Source organism: Panthera pardus, unplaced genomic scaffold (assembly GCF_024362965.1).
Source record: "Panthera pardus isolate Hobbes unplaced genomic scaffold, ASM2436296v1 HiC_scaffold_12, whole genome shotgun sequence".
Classification (NCBI taxonomy): Eukaryota; Metazoa; Chordata; class Mammalia; order Carnivora; family Felidae; genus Panthera; species Panthera pardus.
The window spans coordinates 13,302,018-13,318,141 of record NW_026526677.1 but is presented as its reverse complement, the minus strand read 5'-3'; positions in this window follow the sequence as shown (position 1 = coordinate 13,318,141).

Sequence of the window (16,124 nt, the reverse complement as noted above, 5' to 3'; positions counted from 1 at the left end):
ATCTGAACATGCAGCTTTGCTTTAAATACTCCCTGTCACTCCCAGGGTCCCAGTGGATGTTAAACACAGCAATGGAGCTTCAGGGACTGAGTTGAAGCTGAAATAATCAGCAGCATTTTCAGAGTACAGGTAGATTTGCATTCTCAGTGATGGGCTAGAGGCAAAGCCTCTAGAGTGATTTCCTAGAAGGAAAATATAAGACTCCCTCAGCTATAGACAAAGAAGCAAATCCAAAAAACAAATTCTACTTGAGATGGGCCCAGATATGTTTGAAATGGGAATATTGCATAGAATCGTATAAGGAAAAATGGGGACAAACAGCTTGTACTTGTCGTAGCCAAGGAATGAAATGGTGATGAGCTGGGCTTCTCAGTATGATGCTAATACTGTGAATGTTCATAATGCTGACTTTTGTGCATTTACATTGTACCACACACGCATCCAGCACATTACCTGCAATATCATGTTGGTGTCTCACTGGGGGAGAGCTGCTACTGACAAAGGGAGAGCAAAATAAAGAACATGGACTAGGGAGCCACACTGCCTAAGTTCCCATCCCAGTGCTGCCACTTGGTAGCCATGTGACCTTGAGCAGGCGACATCATCTCTTTGTGTCTGAATTTCTCTATTCATTTGAAGGGATAATGGTAGCCACCTCATAGGGTCTCTGGAAGGGTTAAATGAGTTCATGTATGTAAAAGGCTTAGAGGAATGCCTGGCACAGAGTGATATTCAATTTGTGAGAGTGACTACTGCTAGCTTCCCTCTTTTACAGAGAAAGAACTAGAAGCTGAGAGATGTTCAAGTAACTTGTCTAAATCACACAGCTGAAATGTGGCAAAGTCAAAGTGTTAATCCGCACCTGCCCTCCCAGCCCAGTGTGCTAAACCACGGTCATATACTAGATAGGTCACAGTGGCCAGCTGTGACAACTAGTCTCCAAACATGGAACTCAGTGAGTCGTGCCTCACTTGAGTAGTTCATTCCCATGCTGAATCTGGGCTGGCTCTGTGATTCGATTTCACCAAGGGAAGGTAGCAGAAGGTAGCAGATGCTATGCCTGTTCCAGACCTAATCCTTAAAAGGACCTGACAGCTTCTGCTTGTGTGCTCTTGGGAGCCCTAAACTTCTGTGGATTAAGTCTGATCCATGGAGACAGAGGGAAAATCCACATGGAGACACCACGTGGAGAGAAGAGAGACTCAGGCATTCCAGTGTGCCAGCTGAGCCCAGCTTTCTAGCCAATCCCTCCAGGCACCAGACATTTTCGTAAATCTGTCTCGAACATTCCAGCCCCAGACACCCTCTGAGCACAGCCCCAAGCAGAAACAGCAAAAAAACTGTCCAGCTAAACTTCAGGGATGACCACTGTTGAATTAATTAAACAAGAGGCCATTAGACTCAGGTGGCTTTAATGCCTTCGTCACCTATAAGAGCAAACCAAAACCTAAAGCCTGTAATGCCTCAAGGTTAAAAAATGAAGACCTAAGGACAACCAATCGCAAATAGCCAGCTACTCTTTCCCAAATAAGGTGACCACTGAAGCTGTAGTCACTCAAATAACTCTTTTGCTTTGCTTCTGTGCCTTCCCCTAACTCTTTCCAATTTGGCACTCCCCTAATCAAATTGACGTTTGCTCAAATAACCTCTTAGAATGTCTGATATGCCACAGTTTCTTTTTTAACACGACCAATTTATCATTTTAAGCCACTTTGTTTAGGACTATTTGTTACAAAGCATCCACAACTGAAAGACTGCCCTATGAGGAAAAGATCTATAGAGGACAAAACTATGTCAGCAACATGAGCCTGAAACCCAGAGTGGCCTTTCCACCCCAAAAGCAAACTATGTAGAGGGTAGCAGCCCATGCTCCCAGATCTAACCACCCGAGTGCAACAGCACCCATAAGCTATTGCCACTTACCAGCTGAATAAGTTACTCAATATTTCACTGACTCATTCTGTTCTCTGTATAATGGGGATGCCACCTGTCCCATAGCACTGTAGTCGTGATTTAATGATCTAATCCCTATTAATGAGCTAAGAATCATGCCTGGCACCTTGTAAGAAATCGACAAAGATTAGCCACTGCTATTTTTTAATATTAAAAATATTATAATTATTCTAGATGTGATTAATTTGGCCAATGCAAGGAACACATGAAATCTTCAGTCCTAGTTTCCAACTTCTCCAAGAATAACACCACTGGAAACTTGCATCACTTTCCTTTGCTTTAGGCAATGCTAGTGCACCATACTGTAACGATCTATTAACAGAGTTTGACAAGGCCAACAGAAATTAATAAAGAGAAGAGTACAACCCATCTCGTACTGGTCTGGAAGTGTATTGACATCCCAAGCTACTACTGTAAAATGTCATCGAGAAATGTATCGTGGTAGCATGTTTTTCCCCAAAGGAAAAGTCATCTACAACTCAGATGCAAAGTGTTATGTGTCTCCTTCCGTGCAAAAAATTTCAAACCCTGTTCCACTCCACAATAGCAGAAGAATATTGAGCTCCCAGAAGTGATGCAGCAGCCAAAGGAAGCACAGATGCAAGCCCTGAGCCTGTGAATTACAGCGAGAACCAGCTGCAGTCACTATTGTGATGAACAGATAAGGGAGGTGCAATGTCTGCCTTACAAATAAAGGCACTTTCTAATGATTACTTTAAGCAAATGTTAAATCAAGAATTAAACCCCGGAGTGCCTGGTTGGCTCAATGGGTTGGGCGACCAACTTCGGCTCAGGTCATGATCCCATGGTGGTCCATGGGTTCGAGCCCCACATCAGGCTCTGTGCTGACAGCTCAGAGCCTGGAGCCTGCTTCAGATTCTCATTCTCTCTCTCTCTCTCTCTCTCTCTCTCTCTCTCTCTCTGCCTCTCCCCTGTTTGTGCTCTTCTATCAAAAATAAATAAACATTAAAAATTTAAAAAAAAAAAAAAGAATAAAGCCCCTAAAGGAAAAACTAGACACTCCAACAGAGATCAGATCTCAAGAGATCTTCACTTTGGTGAAGTGGAACCAATCACTGATATTTGGGCCTGTTATATATCCTGTATTGCTTCATCAAAGATGTTTCACCAATTTGAAATCACTCCTTGTTCCAGGACGATGCTCCCCTTCTGTCATCTGTGATATATGGATTTCTGGAGTGCAGGCACCCTATCTCATTATTAGACTCTTGGGATCCTACTCTCCAGAGCTGGTAAAATGAAGGATACAGCCCACTCTCTGAATTCCTCCTTGAAGAACTTATTTATTTCTGTCCAAAAGTGCTACAAGTTACTCCAGGAGGCTGATAATTATAGAAGGCAGCTGCAGTGAAGAAGCAGCAACCCCAGGCTGAAATTCAACAAATATTGCTGAGGCCCCGGTGTGGGCAAGGCAATGTTAGGTACATGAAAGAATAACAAAAAGACCAAAGAGACCAGGATCCCTACTTCACCTTTTATCCACAGAGCCTAGCACAGGATGTACAGCAGCTTTTCAACAAATGTTTATGAAAGCAAATTCATCTTGCTACCAACTCACAAGCCCATTTCCCTCTCCAGAGTTCAGATGTCACCTCTTGTTTGAAAAATTAAAAATAAATAAATAAAAGTGGGTTAGAGCAGCACTTCTCAGTCTTCAGTGTGCATAATTCCCTGGGGATCTTGTTAAGGTGCAGATTCTACAGCAGCAGGCTTGGAAGGGCCTGGGAACTGCATTTCTAACAAGCCATCAGCGTCACTGGTCCATGTACCACACTTTGAATGGGAAGGAGTCAGATGATCTCTCAGGGAAAGACTGGACACAACTGACAGTCCTCCGACTCTGCGTGTTTTAAGTATAGAAAACGTTAGTGATCCTAAGTGTAGAAGGAAGAGGAAGAGAGGCAAAGGGGGATGGGAGTAGAGCCTGGGGTGGATCCAGGAGGTTAGTAGAGGCTTCTCCCCAGGGCCTGCAGGAAAAGCTCGCTCTTTTGTCACAATACACAAAGCTTTTGGTGTCTGTAAAAAGAATCAGCGATAATTTTGCTGGCTCGGAAGGCACTGTCTCTTAATGATTCTTCCTGTTTTTCTCAGCCCAATCCAAGAGAATGAGAAAACAGACCTAGTGAAGGTCAGCTGAGGTCAGAGAGGTCCCTGAGAGGGGCTGCTTTCAGCCCACACTTGGGGGAGAGGAGGCATCAGAGGCCCACCTCCAGCCCTGTCTGGGTCTAGTCCTACTCCTGGATGAATCCAGCTCAACACAGAGTAACCCAGGGTGGGTAGGCAAGGGGAGCTCTGCATCAAGTCAACTGCATTCAAGTCCACATTCGTCACAACTGCTGTGTGCACCAATGTGCTAGGTTCCCCAGATGATGCCAAGATACAACAAGGTCAAAGCCCACTAGGAGCTTACAGACTGATAGAAAAGGGATGAGGCACTCACAAGAAGACAGAATGCAATGCAGAATGTACACAAGAGACTCACAAGTAGTACAGAAATTTAGAGCAGCAAGAGATGGAATTCCCTGAAAGGGACCAAGGAGAACTTCATGGAGACAGGAACATCTGAAGGATGGGTACGGGCTCCTCAAGTAAAGATGGAAATGATGGTATTCCAGATAGGGAAAAGTGGGAGAGAAGGCACAGAGGGGAAGGAAGGTACATGCTCAGCGTGGAATCCAGTGTGACTGGAATTTGCAGGGGAAGAGCCTGGTGAGGGGCACTGGGACGCCAAGCAAGGACTTTCAACTTTAACGCCTTCCCCATCCTAGGGTCTGATAGAGGTGCCATATGCACACACACTTTCCTGGACTGTTTTTAGAATCACACCTGCAAAAATGGCACCGAGATCATATGTGGCAACTCAACAATTTTTTACGGAGCCCCTAATATGTATGAAGCACTATCCGAGGCACTGGAAATATAAGAGAAGACTAAGACAGACAAGTTCCCAAAGGTCAAACAATAAGAAATATGACACATAGAAAGAACATGGGACCTGAAATCAGAGAAGTCTTGGGTGCAAATCCTAGCTGTGCCTTGTGAATGAAAGACATCACATCTGTGTTTTCCACCTCCCCGGTGGGGCTCATTATACCTATCGCACAGCATTGAAAGAAATTCATACTGTGTGGGGCACACTGTAGACATTCATTACCCGTTTGTTCTATATTCAGCCATAAAGAAAGGAGACTGGAATAACTCATCTCCAGGGTCCCTTTCAGCTCTAATATTCTGCTTCAGCAGTTCTAAGACTCTGTGGCACCATGCCCACTGACCAGGGACCTGGCACACCCCACCAAGTGAGGTTCTGCCCCTCCCTGGGCGAGAAGCCTCCCCCAGGGTGGCCTGACATGAGGCCAGGGGATCAGGCAGCCATTAATCAGGCTGCTGCCCTCACTGGATGTGGCGCCGGCAGGCCAGGCAGCGTTCTGGCTGCTTAGCTGTCCCCATTGCCTTCCTCACCACTCCACTGACCCGTTGCCATGGCAGTGAACCCCAAGAGACTACTAGCAGTGGCCAGAATCGAAGAGGAAGGTTCTGTTCTTCTGAATCAATCTGACTCCATGTTGGTTGATTTCAGGGTCCCAGAGTGACAAATAAGAACAATGTAAGCTGAGGGGCACCTGGGTGGCTCAGTCGGTGAGGAATCTAACTTCGGCTCAGGTCATGATCTCACAGTCCATGGGTTCGACCCTGTGTCAGGCTCTGTGCTGACAGCTGGGAGCCTGGAGCCTGCTTCAGATTCAGTGTCTTCCTCTCTCTCTCTGCCCCTCTCCTACTCAAGCTCTGTCTCTGTCTCTGTCTCTCTGTCTCTCTCTCTCTCTCTCTCTCTCTCTCTCTCAAAAGCAAATAAACAACAACAAAATTTTTAAGAACAATGTAAGCTGAGCGCTTTTTCAATGCTAGACACTATGTTAAGTGGTTTTCATCAGCTACCTCATTTCCTACAATGACACCATGAAATAAGTATCCTTACCCCCACATGGCAAAACAGGAAACTGAGGTTCAGAGAGATGAGTACCAATGTCACACAGGTGGTCTTAGAGAAGCCAGGACACGATTGTGCCCCCCCACTCTCACCCCAAGCATGATATGATTCCAAAGACTCCATGCTTTTCCACATGCCACCATTTTCCCAGCCACCTGAGCCTCTACAAAAACTGGTGCCCTTGTCCCATTGCCTGAATGTTCCTGAGGGCTTGGGGGGAGTGGGGGGACAACTGCAAGAACTGGGACTGAATCCTTCTAGGGCTCCAAGGATTCCTCAGAGGCCAAGCCTGATAACAAACTACTGATAACAAATTACTCCGCTGCCAAAAAATAAAGTTCTGGAATTTTCTTAATGCAATCCCAATTTCAAATATTCAGCCTGTTTTTCTTCCCAAAAAAATGAAAATTCCAACATTTTGGCTTCCACATTAACTCATCTCCCAAATGATCTCTTACATCTGGAAGCTACACAATGTTTGATAACATCTGTTGGACCCTGTCACAACACTCCAATCTAGAGAGCTGGGTCCCTGTATTTAGGCACAAGGTGGCAACCTTGCTTTTAGCTGCAGGATTCTGGCCAGACTGGAGGGGCCACCTCTAAGCACCCAAGGAAATTAACCCTCTCCCTAAACTCAGATGCTGGGAAACTCACTGAGAGAACAGCTTGGTTTTCCCTCCTTACCACCAGCATGGCTGTTGAACCTATTGAGTCCAAACACTGGGAGCCCAGGACATGGGAAAATCCAGCTGGCTTCATGGCCCCAGACATCTGGATTCCCTAACCACAGTCCCACTGAGAGGGGAGCCAGCAGGCGCAAGGAAGCTTGGGAAAGCGTTTGGAGGGACTTTTGCCAAGTTATCTCCCTCCTGAACAAACACATGTCCCACTATCTAGAGGTCAACAGAGGCATGTTTATATATACATAGACCATTCCGTTGATTAATTCATTAACTCCCTGGGTGGCCTTTGGCCCCTTGAGAGCTCACCCCTTGGGGCCTCAGTTTCCTTATCTATAAAATGTAAGAATTAGACTAGTTGATATCCAAAACTTCTTCCTGCTCAACTATTTCTACAATTCTACTCTAAGAGTACAGGAGAAACACAGGGTGTATTTCTGGAGCTGGCTCTGCTGTGCTGGCATGGGCAAGTCTTCCCCATCTCTGAGCCCCTGTTGCCTTAAGTCATCAGATGAGGAGGTAGACAAGATGACCCCACAATTCTCCACAGCTCTGACATTTCAGAAACCAGAAGATGTCAATCTCGCTTCTAGAACTGACACCACCTCAGCACCACCACTGGCACCACTGGCTCAGGTCACTCTCATCTCCCACCCAGACCAGTGCAATAGCTTCCCAGCTGGTCCAGCAACATTCACTGCCTCCTCCCCATCCATTCTCTGAGGCACTCAGAGTGATGTTTCTTTTCAAAACACAAATCTGATCCTATTAGCCCCCTGCTGATATGGATCCCACCCCCCACTCCCCCCCCCCCCACCACCGTTGCTTTTAGCATAAAGAACAAAAGCCCCAGTGCAGCCTGCAGGACCCACAGAGCTAGTCCTGCCAACCCATAGCCATCATCTCACATCACCACAGTCCTTCTGCACAAGCCACCTGGCCTTTTACTTCCCAGCCCTGGAGCCTTGTTCATGCTCTTCCTTTGCCTAGAATGCCAGTCTGCTTCATCTCTCTTTCTCACTCTATTCTTCCACTATGGAGTTTCTTCTCCTCCCTTAGAGCCCACCGCAAGCTCTGCCCACCCCCTGCCAACCCCCACACAGGAGTCCTCCAGGACCATGCAGGCTAGCTCGGAATGCCTACTAGATTCTCATGGGAGCCCACACCCACACCGTCTCCTCCACAGCTCTCCTACCCATTCCCATGCGCATGTTCATTGATGAGGTTGTTGGTTTTCTCTCGGCCCATGATTGATTTACACTCAATAAATATTCCCAAGATGGGTGGATGGAGCTGGTGTTCTGCCCTTAGGAAGCCCCTGGGCAGTGGATGGCATCTCTTCCAGCAAACCCTGGCAGAGACCAAGGCTGTGCTGGCTCTGATCTAAGTCTTTGAGGCTCCTGAGGAGACATCATGCTGACGGCTGGAAAACTTTGCCCAAGGCAAGCTTGTGACTTCAAGTCAACTGTGGGCTATGCTCAGAGTTCATCCCAGCAGAAGGTGCTCAGAAGTCCGCCCCAGAGACCTCGGGTGCTGGCTGCCCTCCCAGCCAGCAGGCAGACAGAGGAGTGGCTCCAGAGCATCAGTCAGCCTCAGGGGAGGTGGGGGAGAGGGGGAGCCGGAGTTCTGCCAAAGGCAAGATGACTAGATAGATTCTTTGTTCTTTGGAAATGTCCAAAGTACTTCCCCACCCCCACATCCTTCCACCAACTGTCTCTCGCACTGACCATTCAAATGGGAATGCAGCCCCCTCCTCTGGGAAGCCTCCCTACACCTCCCCCCCCCCCCCCCCCCCGGACTAAGGGCCTTATTCCTGAGCCTCTACACCCCAGGCATCCCTTTAGCTTTGTACTCAGTACATTACACTGAAAGTATGTGTTTCTGAAGGCTGCCTGAGGGAAAGAACCTAGTCCTTTTTATCTTTGATCACCAGCACCAGTGCCCAGAACACAGCCAACACCTGGAAAAACCCTGTCATTGCATAGATGAAGACACTAAGACCCTGAGAGGAAGAGGGACATGTCCGCAAGGTTGCACACCATGTCACTCACTGGCAGAGCCAGGAATACAAGCAGGGTCACCTAGTTCAATTTGCCATCCGTATCTTTTGCCTCCCTGGCTCCATAGGGGTGGGCCCCATTTCTGATTTCAGGGACCAGGGCATCCAAAGACTCAGGATGGGAACATCCTGAAAGCAAGACCCCTGGACTCTCCCATGTGGAGAGTAGCGGCAGCCTGTTGGGTCCCCTGCCCACCATCTGGAGACGCTGACCCCACTCAGGACTCAGAGCAATAGAAAATCCAACTTCAGTTCCAGCAGGCAGTGAGCACACTGTGGCGATCCCTCCCTTCTCTGCATGCACGACATCCACTTTCCAGGAAACAGAGATTTTTGGTTCTCCCTCCACTCCCCTATCCCTGATCAGGTGCTTCCTAAGAATCAGCCAGCATTTACCAAGCATCCCCAGACTGTAGGCTTCCTGAGGGCAGGGAAACTTATTGTAGGTTTGGTTCATAGAATACACTATCTTAAAAGGCCTTTCGGATTCACCTAGTTCCGCCTTTTTTCTATGTCTATACCTAGGAAATGAGGTCAAGAGGGCAAAAGTGACTTGCCAGGTCACTGTGTGAATGAACGACCAACAGAGCCAGGCTCTGAGCCTGCCCCTCTGTGTCCCAGCAGGTCTCTGTCCTCTACTTCACAGGACCCCGACTCTGACAAGAAGCTTTCTTGAATCTCCTCCAGGCTTCACAGCAGAGAGGGTCCCTGTGAAGTTTTGCTCACTGATGGGAGGGAACATGTTAAGATTCAAACCACAAATCTGATTGCACCATTTCCCTGCTTAAAAGGCTTCCATGGTTTCCCACTACCCCTCAGATGAAGTTCGCCCTTCTTGGTGTGACCAGCTCACAAAGCTGCTGGCCCCAGTCTTCTCTCCAGCCACAGGCCACTGGTACGCAGAACTGTAGTCCCAACTCACCCCTCCTCAGCAACACTCACACCTCTTCACCTGGCCAATTCCTGTCCATCCTTCAGCTGTGTGCTCCTCTTCCTCCACCACAGAGCTGGCCCCCATGCTCTCCCACCCCCCAAGCTCCCTGGACTTTTGGAACTTCATTCAGCTCGCTGTATTTGCTCATCGTCTCTGTACCTCACCCAACGGTAAACTCCCCAAGGGCTGAGATGGTGTCTCTCTTCACTGCATTTCCACAGACAAGCTCTGTCCTCAGCGCCAAGAAGGCCTTCAACAGATATGAGTGCTTTGATTGGCAGGTGGAGACCACTCCCCTTCACTGGTCTTGTTCCTAGACTCAGTGTAACTATGGGAGGCCACTGAGCATGGACCCAGAGGACAGCTTCAGCTAAAGCAGGGACAGCGGTGGGGTAGAAGCAGATCACAGAGAAAGCGCTAACAATCTGGCCAAGAGGAGTCTCCATCCAAGACAGCTGAGATCCCCGTTTCGGTATCAGTCCAGGATGCATGTGGAGGGGGAAGTCTTCATCTCCCTCTGATCCCTGGCTGCTACTTCCTGAGCCTCCTCAGGACTCAGGGACAGGCGGGCAGGCGAGCGGGCAGTGGGGCAGCCACACGCTTCCACCCCTAGCACGTATCCTGTCGCTGCCTCTTCTGGCAGGATGTTATTGCAGAGTCCTGGGCTGTTATTGTCAGGAGATGGGCTTTCCTGAGCTCATTAAAGGGCCTCTGTCCTTTCTCCAGGACGAACACCCCCCCTTTCCTCTGTCCACATCAACACTGAGAGAAAGGGTCCCAGGAGCAACTCCAGGTGGAGCGTGGCCGCTGACCATCCCTCTGCTTGCCTGACCGGTCGCTGTGATCACAGATGGTGATGCTTGCCATTGGGATCCTTGTGTGTCAGGCAGTGCTAGGCATTGATGGCCTTTGTCTAATTCAACCCTTGCCACAATGATGCAGAACAGACGCTATTCTCAGCTTTACAGTGGAGTGAGCTGGGGCTCAGAGAGGTTAAATGATGGGCCCAAGGTCACACAGCAAGAAGAAAACAGAGCAGCGATTCAAATCCAGATCTGCCTGACTCCAGCACCCATTCTCTGGCACTATCCCCTTGCTGCCTACCTAGTACATGAGCTAGTTTTTGTTCTAAGTGAAGATCTCAGTGAAGGAAGGGGGAAAGGTCTTCCCAGGAGCCAGCATTTCCCTACAGGGAATCTAGAGGTCACAGGATCTTCCCTCATCCTTGGGAAAGAGCTGGAACTAAGATGGATAACAAGATAACGCCAATCTTGTGTTTTCTCAGCCCTTAAGCAAATCCAAGCACTCCCACCCCTAGAGGAGAAAGCCTCCTCATCGTTCATGGACGAGGCAGAAGAGGGATAAGGATGGTCACAGACAGGGAATAATCACAAGTATAATTTCTCTTGAGTGGTGTTGTATTGGAAAGGGCAGGAGTGTGACAGCCAAAAACCATGGCTCCTTCTGTGTCCTAATACCACTAGCTGGGTGATCCTTATACTTCACACCTTCCAAAGGTCTCATTTTCCTGATCTGGGAATTATGATATTATGACAACCACCCCCACCACACAGGGTACATCATAAAAATCGAATGACTCCAGGGCGCCTGGGTGGCTCACTCGGTTAAGCGTCTGACTTCGGCTCAGATCATGAACTCGCCTTCACGAGTTCGAGCCCCGCATCAGGCTCTGTGCTGACAGCTCAGAACCTGGAACCTACTTCAGATTGTGTGTGTGTGTGTGTGTGTGCGTGCGTGTGTGTGTGTGTCTGCCTCTCCCCTGCTCACACCCTGTCTCTCTCTCTCTCTCTCTCTCTCAAAAATAAAGATTAAAAAACGTTTTTTTTAAAAGAATCCAATGATTCCATGTGCATGAAAGTGCCTTGTACAGTGAAACACAAAACTCTCTTTCAATTATGTTTTCTTTCTTTTTTCTGTTTGGGTGACAACTTAGAGTAGCAGCTTTGGGGCTGAACCTCGGTTCAAATCTCAGTTCTGCTAGTTACTACTTAGGTGACCACAGATGAGTGGTTCAGAGACTCTCTACCTCTGTTTCTTGGTGTGAAGAAAGAGAGCGACAATACCTGCCTCACAGGTTTGCAGAAAGGATGAAACACATTGACATATAAAGCACACATATAAAGCCCAGTACCTGGAGTTCAAGCTCTCAATAAATGGCAATTGCTACTTGATTACAAATCATTGTTATTATTTCTATTGCTGTTTTGATTATTCTGCGGTAGTTGTATTTGCAGTCCTGCAGCACAGAGGAGCAGACGTGGGGCGAGGAGGCAGCCCGGGCCCAGCTGCTCAACAGCCAAGAGCCTTCTTGACTCCAACACCCAGCAGCTAGAGCCATGCAGCGTGAGGAACACAACTAGCACCTGCCTTCCATGGAATAACAACAGAGACAGACAGAGACAGACAAGGAGAGACAAGGAGATCATGAGAGAAGCACAAAAGATGCTCTTGGAATAAAGACGTCATGAAAAGAACAGCCCTGCCTGGAATGGCATTCTCTTTCACCACTAGAGAGAAGTCTCTCAGACACTAATCAGATGCCTAGGGTACCATACAAGGTCCTTTACCTGCATTATCTCATTTAACCACATCCCTAGGAGGTACACGCTGTTATGATTCCCAGCTTACAAAGAAGGAAATCAACTTTCAGAGGTTTAGTGACTTGGCCAAGGTCGGACATTTAGTGGCACCTAAACCCCAAAATGACTCCAGAGCCAGCTTTTTTTTAACACTCAGACCACATCTAAAGGCCAGTGCCATCACTTACTGGCTAGTGACTTTGGGAAAGGACTTCACTTTTCCTGAATTTTCAGTTTTTTACCTGTGACATGAGTACAGATAAAGCCTACCTTGCTGGACCGTGTGGCCTATGGCCCAACCTAACAGGTGCCTGGCGAGTGACATTCTTCCTGCCACATCCATTTTTTTGCAAACCCACTTGACCATAAGAATTACTTGACATGCTTAATAAAAACACAGATTCCTGAGACCTGCTCCAGACCTGCTGAATCAGAATCCTTAGGGAAGTTTCCTAGGAATCTGTATAAAAAAAAAAAAAAAAAAAGCTCTGCATGATCCTTATAATGAATTAGGTCTAGTCCTCAGTGGGCCAGTGCTGACCACACATTAGAATCACTCAAGGAACATTTGAAAAATCCTAGTGCCACATCCCATCCCAGACCTATTCACTTTGAGTCTTAGGTTGTGCCCCAACCAGGCATCAGGACTTCTTGGAAGCTCCCAGGGGACTCCAGTGGGCACCCAGCCCTCGGCCAGTGCTGTCCACAAGAATATTCTGCAATGGAAACGTCCTGTATCTGCCCTGTCCAGTCTGATAGATACTAGTGACATGTCGCTGTGAAGAACTCAAAACATGGCTAGTGCAGCTAAAGAACTGAAATATTATTTTTACTTAATTTCAAATAATATCAATTTAAATTCGGATAGCCACAGGTGGCTACTGGCTACCTTACTGCAGCATGTCGTTCTAGCCCTGCGAGGGCACACCGTTCCCTCTGGGCAACAGGCAGGGGCTGGGGAATGAAAACAAGAAGCGTCCTCCCCACTTTGTAAAAGGGGTTGGGGGGGGGCCTCTCTGAGACATTTCCTTGGAAATCAAAATGTTTTCACGGGATCCAAGATAATAATTGGTCCCAGTGGTCTGCTCCATTTGGTAAATCTCCCACCTGGCCCCTTTCTTGGCTTGACTGCAGAAGGAAAACAGCCACCTCCAGGCTTCCAAAGAGAGCCTTGAAGTTGCAGGAAAAGCCAGGGGGTGGGATGAGGAGGCTAGCTTCTATTTTAAAGATGTTTTCCTTTTTGGAATAAGCTCCATCCTCCAATGGTGCCGACAGGGCAAAGGTTGTGACTGACATTGTGTTGTTGGACATTAAACAGCCTCTGAGGTCAGCCGGCAGCTGGTGGGCATGTCCTGACAAACGGTTCTTAATCAGACTCACCCCTGCCCCTGGGAAGCTTGAGGCCCCCGGGGGGCAGGGGGGCAGGGGAGGCCAGATGGGGGCGATCACCACCATTGACTTCCCCATCCCCCTTCAGACTCCCTGCCCTTCCATGTCACCTCGCCCCCTGCCCTGCCGTGATGGATGTTTGTGAGTTGAGTGGATATACAGGCAGGGGATGCAGGCACCAGACCACCCGGGCAACAACGCAGGAAGTTCTGTTGCGTTTCTTCTCCCTAGTGTGAGCTCACTCCTGAATGACAAGCTGTGACTTCCAACCAAATGTTTTCGGACAGTCACCACACCTATTGGTTTTCTCTCCCCTGAGAACATTCAGCGGGTCTTTCAAGAGAGTCATCTTACTCCAGCTCCATCAGGGCCATGGGACCTCAAGACCTGAGTCTAGGGTCAGGGAGTTAATATAGACCTTTCCTGGAGGAAGTGTTGGGTCTGGCCATGTCTCTTCACCCTTAAAATGGGAACAATAACATCCACTTCACAAGGTGGTTGGGAAAACAAAGCCAAATGATGATTTGTAAATGAAAGTGACAGCAGGTACCCAAGTGTTTTTAAAATGTGAGTTCTGGGGCGCCTGGGTGGCTCAGTCGGTTCAGCCTCCGACTTCGGCTCAGGTCATGATCTTGCGATCTGTGAGTTCGAGCCCCGCGTCGGGCTCTGTGCTGACAGCTCAGAGCCTGGAGCCTGTTTCAGATTCTATGCCTCCCTCTTCCTCTAACCCTCCCCTGTTCATGCTCTCTCTCTCTCTCTGTCTCAAAAATAAATAAATGTTAAAAAAATTTTTTTTAATTATAATAAATAAATTAATTAATTAATAAATATAAAATGTAAGCTTTCCTGACCCCCATTCCTTAGGATTTCTTAATCTTCACCTTATCCTTACCCTAAATTTCCTCTTAATAATTGCAGTCTCCTGGGCTATGAATTTTGACCACTGTAGGTTTGGTACCCTAAGAAAACACCCCCGCCAAAACCCTAACAATCCCCAAACCCCAGTGGGCCACACTATGGGACTCCCCACCTGGACTCAGTCAACCTTTCCAGGGCTATTATCTCGGCAAATCTTTTTTTTTCCTTAATGTTTATTTATTTATTTTGAGAAAGAGAGAGAGCACAAGCAGGGAAGGGGCAGAGAGATTGGGAAGGAGAGAGAATCCCAAGCAGGCTCCACACTGTCAGCACAGAGCCTGATGCGGGGCCTGAACTCACGAACCCATGAGATCATGACCTAAGCTGAAAGCAAGACTCAGAGGCAGACCCCACTGAGCCGCCCAGGTGCCCCCTCTGCAAATCTTTAGTTCAACTCAACAAATATTTGCCGTGTGTTTCCCGGGGATGAACACTTGGACGTGGAGTGGGACAAGGCTTCAGCATAAAATCACCAAGACACCCTCCCTGCATTCAGAACCCCAAACAGCGTTAACACACAATACCAGGGCATCTGACAGCTTTCAAAGCACCGTCCTAACTAATAACTCTCAGGAGCCTCAAAATAACCCTCTGAAGAGAACATGGAAGTTGTTATTTGTAATTCCTGTACTCCAGGGGCATCTGGGTGACTCAGCTGGTTAAGGGTCAGACTCTCGATTTCGGCTCAGGTCACAATCTCACGGTTCGTGAGATCCAGCCCCGAATCAGGCTCTGCGCCGACAACACAGATCCTGATTGGGATTCTCTCTCCCTCCCTCTCTCTCTGCCTCTCACCCACTCACTTTCTCTCTCAAAACAAATAAATAGACTTTAAAATTCCAGTATTTCAGATGAGAAAACTGAGGAAACTGCTCATGTTCACAAAGAGTAGACAAAGAGCCAAGACTCGCACTCAGATTGTTTATACTTCAAATGATACTGTGCATGCAGGGGTGCCTGGGTGGCTCAGTCGGTTAAGCGCCAGACTTGGGCTCAGGTCATGATCTCACAGTTCGTGGGTTTGAGCCCCGTGTTGGGCTCTGTGCTGACAGCTCAGAGCCCGGAGCCTGCTTCAGATTCTTTGTCTCACTCTCTCTCTGCCCCTTCTCAGCTCACGCTCTCTCTCTCCCTCTCAAAAATAAATAAACGTTAAAAAAATTTTTTTTAAATGATACCATGCATGCAAATCACTCAAGATAGGAACTGAATGATAGATTAGTATTATTGTCCTCCAGATTCCATGCCCTTTCCCACAGGAGGGAAACAACTTGAATTTTAAAAAGAGAACAGGCTGGAATTAAGCACGGACACGGGTGTTCAGAGAAACCGGATACGAATATTGCCTCCGTGTATGTTTTGAAGACCTTGGTTGTGAATGGGGGTGGGAACTTCGTGGAGAGGGCAGGCTTGCGCTGGGCACAAAGGAAGGGCTAGATCTTGCCTGGGAGGGGGAAGAATGAGGGTTTTCCAGGCAGGGAGCTCCGTCAGATAAAAGGTTCCCGGTTCTGGAGTAAGCATCCACCTTTTATCAGTGCATACAGCTCAGCCACAGGGCCAAGCACTGGAGACACACCAATAA